Genomic DNA, 20431 nt, shown 5'->3' with positions numbered 1-20431 from the left:
TTTTAAGAAATGCAACACTCCTTCATGATAAACACTCTTTAACAGATTAGGGATAAAGGGAATATACCTCGACACTCAAGTAAAAGCCATATCTGACAAACCCATTGCTAATATCACACTCTGTGGTGCAAACTTGTAAGCTTTTCCTCTAAGATCTGAGACAAGGCAAGAAAGTCCACTCTTGCCACTTCCTTTCACTATAGTCCTGAAAGTCCTAGTCAGAGCAATTAAGCAAGAGACTAAAATAAAAGGCATCCTAACAAAAAAAGAAAAATATTAAAATATCTCTATTTGTTGGTGACATGACATTATTTATAGAAAGCGCTAAAGATTTTACCAAAAAAACCTATCAGAACTAATAAATGAATTTAGTAAAGTTGAAGGATACAAAGTAATAATACAAAAGTCATTAGTATTTTTAACTAACAATGAACTATCTGAAAAGGAAATTAAGAAAGCAATTTCATTTACAATAACATCAAAAAATAAAATACTTAGCCGGGTGCAGTGGTACATGCCTATAATCCCAGCAACTTGGGAGGCTGAGGCAAGAGGATCACAAGTTCAAGGTCAGTTTCTTTAAATTAATGAGGTCCCAAGCAAGAACCTGTCTCAAAATAAAAGATAAAATAAAAAGGGTTGGGTATATAGCTCAGTGGTAAAGTGCCCCTGGGTTCAATCCCAAGTACCAATAAAATAAAATAAAACAAAATACTTAGGTATAAATTTAACCACAAAAGTGAAAGATCTACATATAGAAAACTAAAACTGATGAAAGAAATTAAAGTAGACTTAACAAATGGAAAGATATCCCATGTCCATGGATTGGAGAAATAATGTTTAAATAGCCATACTACCCAAAGTGATCTATAGATTCAATGCAGTTTATCAAAATTCCAATGGAATTTTTCACAGAAATTTTAAAAATCCTAAAATTCATATGGAACCACAAAAGACCCCAAATAGCCAAAGCAATTTTGAGCAAAAAAAAACCAAAGCAGGAGGCATCACACTTCTTGATTTCAAATTATATTACAAAGCTATAGTAATCAAAACAGCATGATGCCAGGAAAAAAAATACACAGACTAATGGAACAGAACAAAAAGCCCAGAAATAAACACACCTATATGGTCAAATAATTTTCAATATGAGGACCAAGAACATATAATGGGGAAAAGATGGACTCTTCAGTTGATGGTGTTGGGGAAACTTGAGAATGCAGAGAATTAAATTAGACCTTTATCTTACACAACACACACAAAAATCAACTTACACATAAAATCTGAAACTGGATGGGGCTAGTGGCAGACACCAGGAATCCCAGCAATTTGGATGGCTGAGGAAGAAAGATCGCAAGTTCCAGGTCAGCCTCAGCAACTTAGTGAGACCATCTCAAATAAAAAAGAGCACCCCTAAGTTCAATCCCCAGTACCACACACCCATACACACACACACACACACACAAAAAAAAAAAAAACTGTAAAATTCCTACAAGAAAGCATGGGGGGGTGGAGCCAAAACAGACTGCCTTTAAATCTCAGTTTTACCACTCTGGCTACGTGACTGTGAGCAAATTACTTAACCTCTGTGCCTCAGTTAGCTCATCTGTGGAATAGTAATAGGATTGTTTTGTAAAGACTGAACTATGTAATAATGCCTATAAGTGCCTAAAACTATGTTTGGCACATAAGTAGATGGATCAATAATAGCTATTTTCAAGGTACATTTGCCTGTGTAATATGTGGCTCCTAATATATTGATTTCATGTTTTTGATGAATTTACATTTCATTCTCCCTGTCTCACCTGTGCTATCAACCAGCAATCCCTCTCACCACAGAAATCAATGTGCCTTTCCAGAACAAGTCCTGCCCTCTCTGGTGTGCTATTTCTCATTAACAAGCTACCTGGAAACCAAATCACCGAGCTTATGAGAACAGTGTGTGAAATGGGGGGAAATGGGCACAAAGAATGTTCTGAGGATCTCTCTCTGTGAAGCAGGATGGCAAGTTATTATCCATCTGTCTGCTCAGAACCCATTGGGATTACTTCCTTAATGTCAACCATGGATCAGTAGGCTGGGTGACATTCAGGGTGATAACCATTCCAGTACACCAGAGATCATCAGAGTTGTAGCACTGAACGCTCTGCATCTGGAAACTCAACCCAGGACTAGGCAAATTACTCAATCCTTCTGATCTTTGTTGAACCAACCATAAAATGGAGGATAATATCTATTATGAAAAGCTCTTCAGAGAGAATGTTTATATAATTCCTGACACTGGTACCTGTAGCTGCTATACCCAATTGCCATTATCAATTCTGATATTATGTGGTTAAAGAAATCATTCTTAGTAAGATAACCTGTAACTTGCTTTATATTTGATGGGTCCCAGAAGGCTAAAATATTTGCCTTTGTGAATTTCTTTCCCATCATTTTCCCACACAATTTATTTCAGGGACTAAGACATATTAAAGAAAATTGACAGTTGAATATTGTTTGACTTCTCTACTAGGCAAAGGCCTAGCAAGTTTCTGTCTTTGCATATATGTCTTTTTTACATTGTGAAAGCCCTTGGGTATTCACTGCAGTAGCTACTTCTAAACTTGTGATCAGAAATTAGCATGCCACCTCACAAAGGACATCAAATATCAAACATCATATCTGAAATTTATTTACAATTTGTACCTCAATTTCTCCCCCTCATAATGGCACCAAATCCTTCAGTCTTCTAATGGATCACCAAATAATTCATTAAATGTTAATCCTATCCCTGAAAAATAAGCACCCTCATCACCATACAGACAAAACACCATTTCTGACCTCAAAAGCTGAAGCATTCAGTACTCCATAGATTTTTTTTTAGAGAGAGAGAGAGAGAGAATTTTTTAATATTTTATTTTTTAGTTTTTGGTGGACACAACATCTTTATTTTACTTTTATGTGGTGCTGAGGATCGAACCCAGCGCCCCACACATGCCAGGCAAGCATGCTATCCACCGCTTGAGCCACACCCCCAGTCCATAGATGTTAATTACAGCCTGGAAGAAGTCACTCACATTTGTGCACACCACTAACACAAGGGCAAAATTGCTATGAGAATAGTTACAAAATTTGGGGTAGATAATAGAAATGACCACCAGTTACCCAAAGCCAAATGGCCTGGGACCCCTGTAAAAGGCAGCAGAAACAGCAAAGCATAGAAAGACTTCACTTCATTATAAAGGCCCCCAAGCTCCCTCCTCTCACACTCAATATGTCTTCTCCCCAGCCCCAGGAGACCCATAAAACGTCAGAGAAGGCTTGAGGGTCATCTGGTCAACCAATTAGGACAGGTGTAAATGGATCCAAGTATGACCTGATGCCCACCTGGGGTATTAATGAAAATCCAAAGTCCTGGGTCCCACCCAGGCTTCTGAATAAGGATCTCTGCAAAGAAGACCTAGGGAATTTGAATTTATGACAAATTTCCCAGGGGCCACCAGGTTATGCATAAGGTTTGAGAGCCACTATTCTAGGGAGACAACAAACAGCCAAGTGCACAATTATAGCTAGGCAAATAATCCCTAGGTGAAGCCCATTTTTAACTTCTACCAACCTCAGGCTCCTAATCTGTAAAATAGGGATAATACCTACCTAGCAGGATGGGTGTGAAAAATAAATGGTATAACAAGTAACAGCTTCAAGCACAAAGCCTCACATATGACAGAGACTCAATAGTAATTAGTCCCTTCCCCATCTCCTACACACATTCTAATGAAGACTTTAAAAACTGTTCATGTTTTGAATAAATGTTACCAAGAAAAGCAGATGGCTAGCTTAAGGCCTTGGTGTTAATGAGTTGTCAACTGCAAAGGCCAAGGTCAGCAGGTTGAACCAATGACTGGGTACCAGTGGATGGTGGATCTCAAGTTTCCGCATGCATTAGAATCACTTGGGTGGTTTTAAAACACTCTGGGTCCCCAGTTTCAAATACAGTAGGTCTGGGGTGGGGCTGAGAATCTGCATGTCTAACAAGTTCCCAGGTGGTGTGATGTTGCTGGGCCCACACACTTTGTAGAGGGGTTTACTCTATAGCCTGAATATCCAGTGTCTAATTGATCTGACACTTTGTAACAAAAAAGAAAACTATGGCCAGGGACCAGGTGGTGCAGGCCTGTAATCCCAGGGGAGGCTAAGACAGGAGAATTGCCAGTTCAAAGCCAGTCTCAGCAACAGCAAGGCGCTAAGCAGTTCAGTGAGACTCTGTCTCTAAGTGAAATACAAAATAGTGCTGGGGATGTGGCTTTGTGGTAGAGTGCCCCTGAGTTAAATCCCCAGTTCCAAAAAAAAAAAAGCTATGCTGTGTGTATTTCCTATTTGACACAAGACTAGTTAGTTACATGTAAATACACAGAAAAGTAATAAACCAACAATTTCTAAAACCAAGGCTGTGCTGCCTCTACCCCAAAGAATCTTTCTTACTATATTTTTTGAAAGACACAGAGAATGGATGGGTACATCTGAGTTCTATCCTTCTTCTCACTTGCTACGAGACCCTGAGTGCAAAGCATAATCTCTTTGAGCCTCGGTTTATTCACCTAAAAGTAGAGGTGGCTCAGTTACTGGCCCCCATATCTGGATGTGTACCCACAATCACTAGAGTAGCATTTTAAATAAAACCTGGATTCTAAGCCATAAACCCCACACCTAACACATTAGAATTTCCAAAGGAGAAACTGAAAATATGTGTTTTTTGGAGATATGTTTTAAATAAAAACTCCCTATGGGACGTAACATGGTGATCTTTCAGGCTTCTTTCAGCATGAAAGCCTTGGGCAGTTTTGATTTTTAAGTTCCCGGTGCCCTGAGCTGGCACCTATAAGTGGCCTTCCTCCTTTACATTTGCGTCACATGAAGTTTTTTTAACATGAAACAAGTATCCTAGTCCTCAGACAAAAGATTCTAGTCTGCTTACACAGTTTCATTTCTCACGTATCAACAAATTAATATTCTTGGTTTAGTTTTTAAAAATAAATCAAAATTCAATATGTAGGAGGGGCTGGGATTGTGGCTCAGCAGCTCGCCTAGCACTCTCGGGGCCCTGGGTTCGATCCTCAGCACCACATAAACATAAATGGATGGAATAAAGGTATTATGTCCAACTACAACTAAAAAAATATATATTTTTTAAAAAATCAATGTGTAGGAGAAAATATGTCTTATATATGACTGAATCTGTAAAATGGCCTTCTCTAAACAACTGTTTTCTTATTCATTCATTCATTCATTCATTATTAACTTAGCCATGTTCCAGATGTTATTCTAGGTACTCAGAAAATGGTAGTTTACAAAGCAAAGCCTCCATCCTCATATAGAGACTATATTAGGAAGAGACAGACAATAAGCTGGTGAACATAAATATAAAATAATTTAAATAGTAATAAGTGCTATGATAACACCACACAATGATAGGACAGAGAGTGACTGGAAAGTACTTTCAATAGAGTGATCAGGAAGACATCTTTGTGGTGTGACGTGAAATTAAATCTGAATGTTACCAAGGAACCATCGTGGCAGGCACTTAGATATTTCTGGACTCCTTGCTTTAACAAAGGTAAAAAATCACAATATAGTCATTCATTTCTGTGATATTTCAGAAGGGTCCAAGGAAGACTGTGGAGAACAGATTGTGCATTGCTCTAAATTACTCTCAGATGTATAAAACTGAAATTTTAAAGCTGTGCCTAAACCTGAGTTACTCCACTTTATAAAGCAGTAGTTTGCCATTTTGAGTACATGTGCCAGGGCAGAATGACTCCAACAATCACCATCTGCCCAACACCACCATAAGGCACAAATTGATAAATAACTTATACATGCCAATTTATCAAACCAAATAAAGGAGTACCTGGACACATGGGCATCCCAGATCATATCAGGAACACCAGACACAGGAGCTTATCAACCTTACCAGATGAGAGCCCCTCACTCAAGACCCATAGAAAGAGCCTCCTGAGATTGAACACAGTGGCACCCTGACCCCATCACCTGGTCACTTATCATAGGCCTTGCCCCTAAAAATTGCCACAGCAACAACTCTAATTTCCTGTTCCCATCGGGACAAAGTGTGGTTTCTCCTACCTGTGATGACCACACATGGCCCACTCCAAGTTGATACTCTGAAACTGAAACTGCTGTCTGTATGGAACCTGTGCCTTGACAATTCTGTGGAACTGGTTTGTTAAAATCCTTATCTGACTACCTACAGTGACTCTTTGACTCAGCATTTATCTCTCTCTCTCTCTCTCTCTCTCTCTCTCTCTCTCTCTGCCTGTGCTCTTGGCACAGCATCCTGTAACCCTGTGGCTGGTGGCCTTAATCCTTTCTTAGTTTTTCTGTGACCTGTTTATATACCATTGTGTGAAGTATGTGTGATTTGAGTGTTATAGATATGAGACATTAAGACTGGAAATGAGGGGCTGGGGATGTGACTCAAGTGGTAGCGCACTCGCCTAGCATGCGTGAGGCACTGGGCTCGATTCTCAGCACCACATAAAAATAAAAAAAATAAAAAATAAAGATATTGTGTCCACCTAAAACTAAAAAATAAATATTAAAAAAAAAAAAGATTGGAAATGAACTTGTGATTGCCCAGCATATGACTACCAAGTGACACACAAGGACTCAGTGAACTGCCACTGATGAAAGTGTATAACTGGTGAATTTATTTTTATTCATTGTGGAATACAATGTGTTGGGTCAATGTTAATGACAATACCCTCATGACAAAGACCCATTGATCACTAGTAAAGTTCCATCTAAAAGCCACTTCCTTTAAGCAATAAAACAACACAGTTTTGGATTACCCACCTTAAATTGATTATCATCAAGAAATATTAGCATAGGGGCATAAAAAGAATGCAGCAGGAAACCAGCAGAATGGCCTCCAGGAACCTTCCCTGCCATCAGTCAGCCATGTGGCCTGGGCTCCATGGCTAGTTCTGAACTTGGGAGATAGAGGAGGACCTGGGCCATAGGGTTTCAAAGGCCCCTTACCAGCTCTTCAATCCAGCAAGTGTAAGAAATGAGGTTTCCTTATCTGGGTGGCAAAATAGGATGATGAGTCACACGGAGTTTTTTTGTTTCTGACTTTCAAACTCTGAGAGAAGCTCTAAGTAAGCAGGAAATGGGGTGTTCATAAAGAAATTTTCCAGTTTTGTTGTTTTCAGTGCTGGGGACTGAATCCAGGGCCTGGCACATGCTAGACGAGTACTCTACCACTGAGCCAAATCCCCAGCCCTGTCCAATCTTAACTTTTATTTTCATGACACCTCTGGCATAGGGTATGGGGGTCAGCTGGGAATTCAGTCCCTAGTCAGCCCAGAGCACCCCTGTGTAATCCTTCAGGTGCCCACTGTGGTCTCTCTGGCAGGCTTCTGCACTTGTGGAATCACACAAAGACAGGCATTGCAGGCCAGCCTCTCACTTCCTAGTGCTAGGCTTCTCCACCAGGTCCACTCTTCTGTGGCAAATCTGGCACCACCAAGTACCTCATTTCACATGATCCCTGAGGAAAGTGGTTCTCAAACTCCACTGCTCATCATCATCCCCTGCAGAGATTTTTTAAAAATATACAAGATACCTGAGCCCGATTGGGGTGAGGGACAGGTTAGAAAGACCACAATGGTAGAGCTAGGTTTAGTTAACTATGACAGAGAGAATGTGTAACTTGGGAAAATGCAAGCCAAAGAGTTTCAGTGATTTTAATGCAGGATTTCTCAGCCTCAGTACTATTGACAGGTCAGGCAGGATAATGCTTTGTGACCCTGTGCATTGTAGAATGTTTAGCAGCATTTCTGGCCTCTACCAACTAAATGCAAGTAGTAACTCCCCAGTTATGACTATCAAAAATATCCTATAGTGGAATAGAACAAACTCACACCCAGCTGAGAGCCACTGGTGTGATTTCACACAGTTAATGACGGGCAATATGGAAACTAAAAACTAGCCTACTGATTTCTGGCTGTGTTGGTTCTTTCACATTTAAGCAAGAACTCTGGAACTCTGGGTTAGTCAGTCTCTAAAGAAATACCACAACCCACTTCATGGCCCTTGTGCCTAGGGTAAATAGCAGAGTAGAGAGCTGGCCTTGTACCTACTAAGAGGAAAAACAGCCTGGAACAACCAGCAGTTTGTTTGGCCACATTTGGTCTAGAGATCTGACTATAAGGACAATACCAAATCTTTTCAAGGGTTGCTAGATCTCTTCACTCATTTCTCGGGGTCACTTTCTTATAAAATCCCAACAACTATTGGTTATATTTTTAAATTCTTAAATATCTCAAATGAATATTTCAATTACAACCATCTTCTGTACGTCTCATCCCATATTACATCTAGGATAGCAAGAATAAAAATACCCTATAATCCTGTTTAGCTGATTGAGACCTTGTCTTTGCTTTTAACGACACAAAACCCAGGAGATTAGTATCTAGCCATACCCAGCTAGGACTTGACCAGCCACCATGTGGTGGGATGACTGCAGCAAATAAGAACAGACAGATTTTTTAGTCTCTTGGCAACCGATTTTATTATGCTTTGACCTGGCAGCCGGTAAGGCTTTATATGAATTAACCAATAAAGCTATGAAAAAAAACAAGATTAGTGACTCTGAAATATAGTTTTTTTGTTACTGGCAATTAGAGAAAGCATTTTCATTTTCAATGATGTCTTCTTAAATAGGTGTGAATAATTTTAAAATAGTAGTAGTAGTAGCAGTAGTAGTAAAACAATATTTTAAAAGTACACATCTGGGTTATAAGGATATAGCTTAGTAAGAGTGCTTGCCTAGCATGTCCAAGGCCCTGGGTTTGATTACCAACTGAAAAATCAATCAATCAATAGGACACATCTTTAACAGATCAGTCACATATACCTATCTACCCTGCTTCGCCCTTGTCATATAGCTTTTATATTTAAAGGGATGAGGAGTTTTGTAAGACAGGCCACCCAAAGTAAGCTGGCATTCAGTAAGACAATAATTACTCAATCTGGCTGTTGTGGAATTACTCTTGGTTATTCCACCTTAAAAGGGGAAAGAAAATATTAATAAGTCTTTAAAAGGAATAAAAACGCATTGAATAAAAGACTTTCTGGTATCACAACAGTGAATACAACCAAATGGTAACTTTCAGTAATCATGTAGCTCCCAGAGAAGAGTCAAGAGTGTCTCATAAGAATAGTCTAGGCTGCCAGATGGATCTGGGGACTGAAAGAACACTATAACAAGGGGGTGATCATGATTGGGTGACAACAGAGTGATTAGGGGTCAACACTAAAACAGAAGCAACTTACCTGTGACTTCTTAAGGTAAGGCATCATGCAACAAACCTACTACTGGTCCTAGAGTCCCAGTTTTGGCTCTGCCACTAACTCTATGTGACACTGACAAAGTGACTTAACCTCTCTAGATACAAATTTCTTGAATTATAAAAGCTAAAATAAAACTAAATGCTCTCAAACCTTCTAATATTACTTGAGTTTACAAATCCTCTCCTTTATTAAGATGGGTATATGCACAGAATGAGCCATCAGTCAGTCATTCTTTGGACATTATCACAATAGGATGCATTTCCTATGCTTAAACATGACTTCTGACTAGGGCTGCCAGAAAAAATACATGTCCAGTTAAATTTGCCTTTGGATAACAAATAACTGTTAGTAAAAGTATGCCCTAAATATTGCATGGGATGTACTTATGGTAAAAAATTGTTTATCTGAAATGCAAATTAAACTTTTTTTATTTAGTAAATCTGGTATCCCATCTCCATCCTCAAAGTAGAATTTTGCTTTTAAGAATGAAAAGTCAAGGAGTGGGAGTTATAGCTTAGTAGTAGAACACATGTTTAGTAATCATGAGGGCCCTGGTTTAAGCCTCAGCACCAAGGAAAAAAAAAAAAAAAAAAAGAATCAAAAGCCTGACTCCATACATGTGGGTCGTTCTAAGAACTGATTGATGGCTAAGGCATTAATAGGAGACCTTCTCAAGAGTACCATGCACAGAGGCAAAAAACAGTAAAGGAGGAACAAAACTTTCCCATTCCTCTTGAGTAATTGAGGCATCTAATTTTACTTGACAGTTAAAAAAATATGAATGTTACTGAACATTGTCAATCATATGAGACAAATTATGCGGTGTGCCCTCTGTAAACCAAACAACCAGACAGGGAGGTTCAGACAAGCTGGATGCTCATTACTCTACCCATCTCCTCCTGCTATGGATATGAAGTTAATTGCAAGAACTTTATCCCTGCCTCCAATTCAGAGCTCATGTCTGTTCCCAAGGTAATCAGCTTAAGGGAAACTGGATCATAAACTCAATTTCCTGGCCAAAAGGCAGAGAAACAAATATGGCCCAAGCAAATCTGCATAAGGCATCTACAAAGTGAAAGCTATGGAAGGGAAAAATTACCCTTGTCGGGAGCAAATAAAAATATTTTAACAATGGCAAGACCATTTTGTTTCTCAGGGGCTCAGACTTATAACATGCAAGCCTTGTTTTTCAGGAGATATCAAGTTTATTAAAAATCTTTTAGGGCTGGGATGTGGTGGCACATGCCTATGATCCCAGCAGCTGGGGAGACTGAGGCAGGAGGATTGCAAGTTTAAAGCCATCTTCAGCAACTTAGCAAGGCCTTCAGCAACTTAGTGAGACCCTGTCTCTAAGTAAAATATTAAAAAGGGCTAGGGATATGGCTCTGTGGTTAAGTGACCCCTGGGTTCAATCCCCAGTACCACAAAAAATTTAAAAATAAAATGAAAATAACTGTGGACCTGAAAGAAGTCAGTGAGAAAGACATGAAGACATATGAGGGAAGAGCATTGTCCAGGCAGAGGAAGCAGCAAGCATAGCAGTCCTTAAGGTAAGGCTGGAGCAGAGGAAGCAAAGGAAAGAGCAACAGATGATAAAGCCATATACCACATCTTATGGGCCACTCTGAAGACTCTGTTGTTCTTCTGAGATAATATACTATTGGAGAGTTTTGAGCACACTGGCCACTATGTCGAGGATAGACTGCAGAGGGCAAGAACGGCAGCAGGAAAGCTCTTTAGGAGGCTTTGGCAGTAATCCGGGTAACAGATGACAGAAACTGGGTAAAAGAGTGAGAATGGTTATTATCTTAGATATATTCTCAAAGTAGAATTGGTGATAATTGTTGAGGGATTTGATAATGGGTATAGGAGAAAGAAGAGAATGGAGGGTGATTGCAGTGTGTTTCATCCGAGCAGCTGGAAGAATGAAGATGCCATTCACTAAGATGGGGAAGACCAAGGGAAAAGCAGATTTGGGGAAGGAAAATCAAAGTTTGGTTCCTAGAGGAAACTCTTACATTCATTCTAAAACCGAGGCAATAGAATTTGGGAAACTGATCTTAAGTTTCACATGAAAATTCAAGGAACTCAGAACAACCAAAACAATCTTGAAAAAGTTCAGAACACATCCAAATTTCAAAACTTACTGCCTATTTACAATAATTAAGACAGTATGATACCAGCATAAGGATAGATGCCAGATTAATGGAGTAGAATTCAGAAGCCAGAAATAAACCCCCACATGTGGTCTATTGATTTTCAACAGAGGTGCCAAGATCATTCAAAGGGGGAAAACAGTCTCTTCAACAAATGCTGCTGGAAAAACTGGATATCACATGAAAAAGAATGAAGTTGGACTCCCCTAACTCACATCATATACAAAAATTAAATTTAAATGGATCAAAGAATGAAATGTAAGAAATAAAACTCTTAGGTATACAAAATCATAAGTATAAATCCTCATGACCTTGGATTTGACAATGGTTTCTTAAATTTGACACTAAGAAAAAGCAACAAAAGAAGATGGATTAATTATATTTTAATCAAAACTAAAAATCAAGGCAAACCACCAGAAAGAAGAAATGGAAGAATTAAAACCAAGGTAAAATATAAAAAAGAACAACCCTTACACAGGTTCTTTCAGCATTATATTAGTCTCCCTCCATTTCTAACAAACTGAAGAAGCCCTATTTTCCAGGCTGTGTTTTCCCTCAGAAGCAAGTTTTTAAGACATAATTACAAAATGCTTATGTGGCATAACCATATCCCTACCTACCCAATATATGACTGATAGGCCAACCATACAGGGAGGATTCATCCAACAGCTGTTGGTCCTTAGGGGTAAAGAAAAGGACTCTGGGGCAGAAGATTTTGAGGCCCTGTGAGCCCAGGTGATCAGAAGGAGGCTAAAAGAAAAAAAAAAAAAAAAAACTAAATAAAGGGCTCACAAGATTTCCTTCACTTCAGGCCTGACTTTGCAAATGGTTACATATTGAGACAGAGACAGGCTTTTGCAATAGTTACCTAAGCCTGTCATTCATCAGCCCTAACACCAGTCATGACAGAGAACTTGCCTGCCAGGTAGGATTTTCTGTCTAATCGAGGAGAAAGGGGAGAATCTCTCCCACACCCTACACCGCTAGTTTGCAGTCCAGACTCTTACCAACAAGGATGTAAAGACCTCACATAATTAAACTGAAAACAACAGGAGGGAAGAAAGAACTGGGGCGCAGCGTGCAAGGTCCCAGATCTTCTTCCCCTCTCTCCAGTGAAGTTTCCACCCCTTCGTATAGGGATTCTAGCACCTGGTTGCCCCCATGAGGTGACCTCAGACCCCAGCCTCATCTGGGGTCTAATTCTCGACCTCAGCGGACGTCATTGCTGGTCTGTGTTGAGGACCTGGGAGAAGCAAAGACACTTAGGCGAAGCGGGGCCGGGAGAGAAGGAGTCTCCAACCCCAGCCCCGGGGCGGACTCGCCGCTCACCGCCACCTTGCTCAGTCCTCCGGGAAGGACTGGGACCTGCCCCAGCGCGGGACCCCAGCGCGCCTCCGCTGCTCCAGCTGCCTCCCGCCCTTACCTGCCTCGGCCTGGAGGTCCTGGCCCCACCGCAGTTGTGCCCCTGCCCTCGGCGTCCACCGCTGCTGGCCTTTTTTGGGTCCTTGGCGGGTATTTTCCGTCTGGCCCCACATCACTTCCCGTAAAGGAGAGCGAGGTGGGGGCGGGCCCTCCTCTCTTTCCTCCACCTCCCGCTTCCTCCTGTCACCTAGTGGAGCACCCCCCGCACGACCGAGGAGGGGAAGGACGGGTGATCACACAGGGCTGCCTCGTGCACCGCTCCCAGGTTGGCGGCACCTGCCCCACGGGTCTTCCTGTGAGCCACAAAAAGGCCACCCTCTCCTCATTGTCCCAAGTCTCGGCTGCCCTATTCTAGAAAGAGAGAAACGATAGGAGTTGTTTTCATTTCGAGATACAAGGGTGACATTTACGAACTGCCCCAGGATCGCGAGCTGCGACGTATGGTTTGGTGACTTTCAACAAATCTCCTCCGTGGAAAATGACTTGCTAAAGGTGTTTTCAGGGCTTCAGATCTGTGTCTCCCCCGTAGTAGCCTGAGGTGCTGAACGGCCTCAAGTCGCCCCCATCTTCACTGAATACAATGAGTCCAGGGACCCATTGGCACCCAGAGTCCAACTCTGCCCCTGTCCTTTCTGCCATCTCTCCTTGCTTGGGTCCGTCTGGCCATAACCTTCCCAACACAAGGGAAATTTCTGGAAATTAGATGGGAAGAAATAAGGTAGGATTCATGCAGAAAACACACACACACACAATTCTGGGAGAAAATGACAAACGGAGTCTGCTCACAGGGTCTAATTCGGTCCATGAAATCATTGATTTTCTAAGAGACTGTGAGACCAATTGTTAGAAGAAAATAAGGAAGCCCACAAGATTGCCCACACCAGTAATCCCAGCTACTCAGGAGGCTGAAACAGGAGGATCACAAATTTGAGGTCAGCCTCAGTAATTTATCAAGACCCTGTGTCAAAATAAAATAAATAAATAAAAATAAAACAAAAAAGGCTGAGAATGTAGCCCAGTGGTAGAGGCCTCTGGGTCCAATCCACAGTACCAAGAGAAAAGGGAGAAGAAATGATAAATGAATGAAAGAAAAAGAAGAGGGGAAAAAAAGAAAAGAAAATCTTAGTGCTTTGAAGGAACAGCCTGGGTCAGGAGAAATTTGAGAGGTTTTGCTGCCCCCCAGTGGCTTCCTCCTCTAAGCACCCATAGTTTTGTGAGGACCTGCAGAGATACTCAACCTGGGGCTGAGATGTGGTTCAGGCTGCCTGGTTCCCTGCTTAGACACAGCCAAATTCACCCAACGATGTTCTGGATTTCAAAACAGTAGCCTTTGATCATACTGTCTTGGGCTCTAATAATTCCACTTCTTTTTTTTAATGAATTTCTTTTTTTACTATTTATTTTTTAGGTGTAGATGGACACAACACAATGCCTTTATTTTTATGTGGTGCTGAGGATGGAACCCCGGTCCCGCCCGTGCTAGGTGAGCGCTGTACTGCTGAGCCATAATCCCAGCCCCATAATTCCACTTCTAAATGAAACAAAATGCTGAGAAGCCTCAGTCTAGCTTCTCTTACCATCTATGGCAGTTTCACTGATATGTCTATCTCCACCACAAATTCCAGCTATCCCAGGCCTACCTGCCCAATCCCAACATCCTTCCAATCTGCATCACCTCAGTTTGCATTACTCAGTTATTTTCTCAAATATGTACTATTTACAAAATCACATACAGGATGAACTACATGAAATTACTTATATCAATTTGGACCAATGTGGCAATTCCATACATTCAAAATAATATTTGTAGGCAAACATAATAAACAATAAACTTGGGGTTAAAGGTAACAGATTTAATCATAGTACAATGATTTCAAGAGCTGTTCCCCATGTGAGAAGGGCCATCAGACTGTTGGTGAGGTTAAAAAAGAAAAAGTAGCCTCATGTTCATGTATAGAGGATGAGAGCCACTAATCAATTAAGATTTGGGAGACTTAATCCATATTTGTGTTACTATAACAAAATACCTAAGACTTGGAACTTCCTAAGGAAAAGAGGTTAAGCCAGGCATGGTGGTACTCACCTGCAATCCCTGCAACTTTGGAGGTTTAGGCAGAGAATCATTAAGTTCAAAGCCAGCCGCAGCAATAGCAGCTTAGCAAGATCCTGTCTAAAAGTTTTTTTTAAATGGGTGGAGCTAGAGATGTAGCTCAAAGATTAAGCACCCCTGGGTTCAATCCCCAGTAACAAAAGAAAAAAGGATGTTTATTTGGCTCATGAATCTTGTGGCTGGAAAAAACAAACAGCATGGCACTGGTGAGCAACCCCCCCACCATTCCCCTGGCTGTGTCATAACATGATAGATACAGAAAAAGTAAAAGGCCTTGTGTACATGGGATATGTGTGTGATGGAGAAATCAAGAGACCAATGGGCAAGTCTTGTTTTGTTTTTTAAATAACCTGTCCTTACGGAAACTAACTCAGTCCCATAAGACCTGATCTACTCCCATGGATACATTTGTCCCTTCCTAGGTCAGTGCCCTGTGACCCAAATGTCTTCCTTTAAGCACCATCTCTTAAAGAGCCACCTTTCAATACCATTACATTGGGAACTGAACTTCTAGCACAAATCTTTAGTTTGTTCTAGCACATGAACAAACTAAACCCAAATCATAGTAGGGTAGTGAACAATAATTCCGTAACTGAGCCAGGTGTGGTAGGACATATCTGTAATCCCAGCAACTCAGGAGGATGAGTGAGGAAGGAGGATCACCTGAACTCAGGAGTTCAATACCAACCTGGACAACACAGCAAGATTCTGTCTCAAAATAAAAGCTGGGGTGCTGGGGATGTGGCTCAAGCGGTAGCGCGCTTGCCTGGCATGCGTGCGGCCCGGGTTCGATCCTCAGCACCACATACAAACAAAGATGTTGTGTCCGCCGAAAACTAAAAAAAAAAAATAAACATTAAAATTCTCTCTCTCTCTCTCTCTCTCTCTCTCTCTCTCTCTCTCTTTAAAAAAATAAAATAAAATAAAAAGCTGGGGGCCAGGTGTGGGGGAATTAGAACACAGAAAACTGATACCAAATCAAGACATTTAAAAGGAAATAATGTATAAGTTAAAATGGGTGAATAAAATAGGAGGGTGAGAGAAAGAGAATTTCAGAAAAAGGGAACAGAAAAAAAGTTCTATAAGCAAAAAAGAGAATTAGATATTGGAGCAACTGTAAGAAGTTCAGAAAAGCTTCAAGAGTAGAAGAAAGCTATCAAAGAAGAAACTGAAGAAATAAGCATAGGCTGGATTTAAAAAAAAAATCCTAGAATGACAGTAATGATAACAGCTAACACTTAGTCATCTAATATGCTAGTAACTTTGCGTACATCTCCTATTTACTTCTGAGAACTGCCCTATTCTTGTCCTTGGAAACATTCTTTTCCCAATGTTACAGAAAAGGCAACTGAATCTTAAAGTGATCGAGCAGTCTGACCAAGGTCATACAGCTAATAAGTGGCATGGCATAGCCAGGACCAGAACTTAGAACTCAGGTTCTTAATGCTATAAAGCTGAGAATGGATTTGGGAGGTCAATTATTATGCTTAACTCCAAATGAGAGATAATGCTGATATGGGTAAAGCAGTGGCCACAAGGATGGAGACAAATGGGTAAATTTGAGATATTTAGGAGAGCCAATCAAAAGGACTTGGTTAAAGAAGGTAAGGGAGAAAGAGGAGTCTCTAGAGATGGCCAGGTTCTGGCTTGGGCAATCAGGAACCACTGAGAAGCAGGAAGAAAGCCTAGTTGCAGCAGGGAGGGAGGGTGAAATAGGCCATAATGAGTGGGTTTAGGACTTTTCCAATTTGGCACGCTAATACCAAGAGAACATCCAGTTGAAGCTGTTTAATGTATAAATGAATAAGCACAGAAGATGTGTGCTGGAGCTATTACCCAAAAGGTACTGGAAGATATAAGAATCAGTGAGCCATTAAGGGGCTTATTACATAACCCATTTAAGGTATGAGTAGAAGAAGTGTGAAAAGGAATCTAATTAAAGAAAAAAAAAAGAGGTAAGAGGAAAACTGGGGTGTGTGTTATTACAGAAAATAAGAACACTGCAGTCAGAGAAATGCAAATCAAAACCACCCTAAGATACTATCTCACTCCAGTAAGATTGGCAGCCATTATGAAGTCAAACAACAACAAGTGCTGGCGAGGATGTGGGGAAAAGGGTACTCTTGTACATTGCTGGTGGGACTGCAAACTGGTGCGGCCAATTTGGAAAGCAGTATGGAGATTCCTGGGAAAGCTGGGAATGGAATCACCATTTGACCCAGCTATTGCCCTTCTCGGACTATTCCCTGAAGACCTTAAAAAAGCATACTACAGGGACACTGCTACATCGATGTTCATAGCAGCACAATTCACAATTGCTAGTCTGTGGAACCAACCCAGATGCCCTTCAATAGATGAATGGATAAAAAAAATGTGGCATTTATACACCATGGAGTATTACGCAGCACTAAAAAATGACAAAATCATGGAATTTGCAGGGAAATGGATGGCACTAGAGCAGATTATGCTTAGTGAAGCTAGCCAATCCCTAAAAAACTAATACCAAATGTCTTCTTTGATATAATGAGAGCAACTAAGAACAGAGCAGGGAGGAAGAGCAGGAAGAAAAGATTAACATTAAACAGATACATGAGGTGGGAGGGAAAGGGAGAGAAAAGGGAAATTGCAAGGTAATGGAGGGAGACCCTCATTGTTATACAAAATTACATATAAGAGGGGAATGGGAAAATAAACAAGGAGAGAAATGAATTACAGTAGATGGGGTAGAGAGAGAAGATGGGAGGGGAGGGCAGGGGGGATAGTAGAGGATAGGAAAGGTAGCAGAATACAACAGTTACTAATAGGGCATTATGTAAAAATGTGGATGTGTAACTGATGTGATTCTGCAATCTGTATTTGGGGTAAAATTGGGAGTTCATAAACTTGAATCTAATGTATGAAATATGATATGTCAAGAGCTTTGTAATGTTTTGAACAACCAATAAAAATATAAATAAATAAATAAATAAAGGATTGAGTAAAATTAAAAAAAAAAAAAAAGAACACTGAACAGTCTTGTGCTTCAGTTCAAAATCATCTCTGAACCACTTCTAAGTCAGTCACAATACTGGGTACAGTATAACTCCTGCTTCCCATCCTGGGCCTTTTCTGATACTACAATTTGAAACATGCAGAATTCCAGCTCCAGTATTCCTAATAGGATTAAAATTGGAGGTATCAGTGAATACTCATGGATTTTAATATATAGAAATACAGAAACAGATATAAATATATGTATATATGGTAAGAAGTCCTAGAAGCAATTATATCACAGTAGCTAAGAGCACACTTAGCACACAGATCTTGATATCTAAACAGCCCCTTCCAGTAAAATGAACCAAGGACATGATCTTATATAAAGAAATCATGGGGCTGGGGATGTGGCTCAAGCGGTAGCACGCTCACCTGGCATGCATGCGGCCCGGGTTCGATCCTCAGCACCACATACAAACAAAGATGTTGTATCTGCTGAAAACTAAAAAATAAATATTAAAAATTCTCTCTTAAAAAAAAAGAAAGAAAGAAATCATACATGGGCTGAGGATATAGCTCAGATGGTAGACAGCTTTCTTTGCATGCACAAATCCCTGGGTTCAATCCCCAGCACCGCAAAAAGAAAAAATAAAGAAAGAAAGAAAGAAATCATACACTATTCAAGCCAATAAATGAAATAAGCAAAGACACAAGATATAAGATCAACATACAAAAAGTAGTTGTATTTCTACATATTTCAATGAACAACCAAAAAGAAAATTAATAAGAAAATAATTCCACTTAAATTAGCATCAAAAAACACTTAGAAATAAATTTAACCATGGAAGTGCAAAACTTATATACCAAAAACTATAAAACACTGTCAAAATAAATTAAAGACCTAAATAAATGAAACAAAATTTCATGTTCATGGATTGAAAAACATAATATTATAAAGACAGCAATACTACCCAAAGTGATCTACAAATTCATTGCAATTCCTGTCAAAATTCCAATAGTAAAAATGGAAAAGTTAAGCCTAAAATTCACATAAAATTGCAATGGACCCACAAAGTTGAAAGCTCACTTATCAGATATATGAAAACTTACTACAAAACTACCATAATTTTAAAAATTTAGTGTTGGCATATGAATAGATATATAGATGAGTGAAATAGACTTCAGAGCCCCAAAACAAATCCATACATCTACAGTATGTAGATTTTCAACATGGGTACCAAGACCATTCAGGGGGAAAGAACAGCCTATTCAACAAATGGTGGTAGTAGATGCAGATATCCACAAGCAAAAGAAAAATTGGACTTTTATTGCATACCATATATAAAACTTAATTCAAAATTAATCAAATATATATAAGAACTAAAATTCTTACAAGAAAATATAGGCATAAATCTTCAAGACCATAGAGTTCTCAACGTTTTCTTAGACTTAACACCAAAAGCACAACAACAAAAGAAAAAGGTAGATTAGACTTCATCAAAATTTTAGAAATCTGTACATAAAAGGATACTAGCAGAAAAGAAATCAACCCACAAGATGAGAAAAAATATTTTCAAATCATATATCTGATTTATTTAGGTCTTCAATTTATTTTGACAGTATTTTATAGTTTTTGGTATATAAGTTTTGTACTTCCATGGTTAAATTAGTGTCAGGGGCTGGGGCTCAGTGGCAGAGCGCTTACCTAGCATGTGTGAGGCACTGGGTTCGATTCTCAGCACCACATAAAAATAAATAAAATAAAGGTCCATCGACAACTAAGAAAATATTAAAAAAAGAATATAGCATCAGAATAATAAAGAGCTCTAATAACAACAAAAGACAAGCCAATTAAAAAATGAGCAAAGGTCTGGAATAGACATTTCTTCAAAGGTAAGATGTTCAATATCATGGTCCATTAAGAAAATGCAAATCAAAACCAAGTGAGATACTTCTTTGTTTCCATTAGGCTGACCATAATAAAAGACAGGGGAAAAAAAAGAGAGAAGCAAAGAGAAAAGAAGGAGGGAGTCAGGAAAGAGGGGAAGGAATAGAAGAGAAGGAGAGAGGAAGGGGAAGAAGGAAGGGAAAGGGGAAGGAAAGAACAAGTGTCAGCAAGAAGAAAGAAGAAATTGGAATTCTCATACAATGTCCGTAGGAATGTAAAGAGCACAATCACTTTGTGACTATTTGTGGCTCAGCGGTAGAGCGCTCACCTAGCATGTATGAGGCATTGGGTTCAAATCTCAGTACAACATAGTCCGCTGCCTGCGCGACTGGGCGGCTGGAAACCGCCCGCCCGCTGGCAACTGACCCCGCAACTGGGCGGCTAGAGATCACCCGCCTGCCAGCGACAGCCCACCCGCTGTCCGCACTACTGGGTGGCTGGAGACCGCCTGCCAGCCGGCGACTGATC

The 20431-nt window shown here is 40.1% G+C and overlaps 1 protein-coding gene across 6 annotated transcripts in view; it reads right to left on the bottom strand.

The window, feature by feature from the left end:
* Nucleotides 1–13597, bottom strand: part of Rab27a (RAB27A, member RAS oncogene family) — a 78233-nt gene extending 64636 nt beyond the window's left edge. The window contains exons 1-3 of one of the 6 annotated variants that reach the window (XM_048793727.1): nucleotides 12934–13081; nucleotides 1275–1337; nucleotides 519–607 (exon numbers count right to left, since the gene is read on the bottom strand). The gene's annotated coding sequence lies outside the window, so the exon portion shown is untranslated. Of the gene's footprint in view, nucleotides 1–518; nucleotides 608–1274; nucleotides 1338–12933 lie in introns of all 6 variants that reach the window. The other 5 variants (XM_048793728.1, XM_048793729.1, XM_048793732.1 and 2 more) reach the window with 5 other exon arrangements.
* Between the last annotated feature and the right edge of the window lie 6834 nt (nucleotides 13598–20431).

Source organism: Marmota marmota, unplaced genomic scaffold, assembly GCF_001458135.2.
Source record: "Marmota marmota marmota unplaced genomic scaffold, marMar, whole genome shotgun sequence".
Lineage (NCBI taxonomy): Eukaryota > Metazoa > Chordata > Mammalia > Rodentia > Sciuridae > Marmota > Marmota marmota.
The sequence above is the reverse complement of the archived record's forward strand: the minus strand, read 5'-3'. Positions and strand labels throughout refer to the sequence as shown.